This window comes from Marmota monax, unplaced genomic scaffold, assembly GCF_021218885.2.
Source record: "Marmota monax isolate L192 unplaced genomic scaffold, Marmota_monax_Labrador192_F-V1.1 WCK01_AAM20220418_F8-fsc00248, whole genome shotgun sequence".
Lineage (NCBI taxonomy): Eukaryota > Metazoa > Chordata > Mammalia > Rodentia > Sciuridae > Marmota > Marmota monax.
Genome location: NW_026692019.1, coordinates 827,794 through 829,932, shown reverse-complemented (window position 1 = coordinate 829,932; position 2,139 = coordinate 827,794).

The window sequence follows — 2,139 nt, the reverse complement described above, 5'->3', positions numbered from 1 at the left end:
CAAAACCATATCTATTACTCTAATCCTAACCTGAACCCTAATCCTAACCCTATCCATTACCCTAATCCAAACTCTAAGCTTAATGATATTTGAGCCCTAAAACTAAACCTTATCCTAACCCAAACCCAAAGCCTGACCATGACCCTAATAATATGCCTAGCTCTAAACCTGACCCTTTCCCTAAACGTAACACTTAATTTGACCTAGCCATAAACCTAACCCTAACTGTAAACCTAGACCTGACATTAGCCTAACCCTAATTCTTGCCCTAAACCTAACACAAAACCTATCCTTAATCCTAGTGTTGAACCCAGTCTTAATCCTAACCCAAACCATAACCCTAGCCCTAACCCTAAAGCTAATCTTGAAACTAGCCCTAACCGTAAACATAGCACTAAAACAAAACTGAGCAACAGGCCTAACACTAAACCTTAACTTAAAACAAACACTAGCATTACACCTAGAACTAACCCTAGCCCTAATTCAAGTCCTAATCCTAACCTTAAAAATAACCCTGAACCTGACTCATATCCGAACACTCACCCTAGCTCTAAACAGCACCCTAACTTAAACCAAACCCTAACAGTAACCATAGACCTAATTCAAGTCCTAACCCTAACCATAAAACTAACCCTTACCTGACTCATATCCTAACACTATCTCTAGTTATAAATATCAATCTAACTTTAAACCTAACCCTAACACTGACCTACCCCTAACCTAACCCTAAAACTAACCCTAATTGTAACCCTAGTTCTTATATTTGTCATTGCCCTAACCCTAGCCTTAAACCTCACACAAAAACTACCCCTAATCTAAGCCCTAAACCTAGCCTTATCCCTAACCATAACCCTAACCCTAGCCCTAAACCTATGTCTAAACCCATCCCTTATCCTAAGCAAAACCCTAACCCTAATGGTAACCCTAGACCTATTCCTAATTCTTAGGCTAAACAAATATTAACCCTATTAATAGTCCTAACCCTAGATCTCATTCAAGTTCTAACCCTATCCATAACCCTAAACCTAACACTGACACTTTTTCTGACCATAACAAAAAACCGAGGTCTAATCCTGACCATTACCTTAAAACAAACCCTAACACTAGCCCTACTGGTAAACTTATACCTAAACCTAAACCTACCATCATCCCTAGACTTAAACCTAATTTAAAATCTAGCCTTAACTTTAGCTCTAAACCTAATCAAAAACCTAGCCTTAGCCCTCACAATAACCCTTATCCTAACCCAAACACTACCTCTGCCTCTAGACCTAAACCTAGTCCTAATTCTGGCCATAACCCTAACCCAAAAACTGTACCTTCCTGTAACACAAATCCTAGCTCTAAACTTTATGCTCATCCAAAATCTAGCCATAACCCTAACACTAGACCTAGCCATAACCCTAACTCTAGGTCTTATATTACATATAGCCCTAACGTTAGCCATAAACCTCACACAAAACCTAGCTCTAAGCATAACCCTAACCCTAACCCTAGAACACCCCTATCTCTAACCCTTGCCTTAACCCTATCCCTCACTCAAACACTAACCCTTACCCAAATATAACCCTAGTCATAACCCTAACCCCAACCCTAGTCCTAATCCTAACAATAACCAAGGCCAAACCCTAGTTATATCTCTATCCATTACCCTAAACATAACCCTAAACCTAAAGCTAAACCTTGCTCTAAATTTAACCCTAACCCTAAACCTAGATGTCACACTAAACCTAACCATTGCCCTAGCCCTAACCATAACTCAAACCCTAACACTTACACTAAACCTAAGCCTAACACTAACCCTAGGTTTAACCCTAACCCTAACCCTAGCCCTAATCCTAACCATAACTCTAGCCTTAAAGCTAACCATTATCCAAACATAAGCCTAATCCAAATGCTAACCTTAGGTCTCACTCTAAACCTATCTCTAACACTAACCCTCTCCATTTCCTAAAACTAACCTGAACACTAAACCTAACCTTATTAATTACTCTAACCAATTTCTAACCCTAATGTTAAATCAAGCCCTAAACCTCAACCATAATGTAAACCAAACCCTAAACAAGGCACTTACCCTAACAATACACCTAGCTTTAAACTGGACCCTTTCCTGAAACCTAACCCTTACAAGAGACCTAG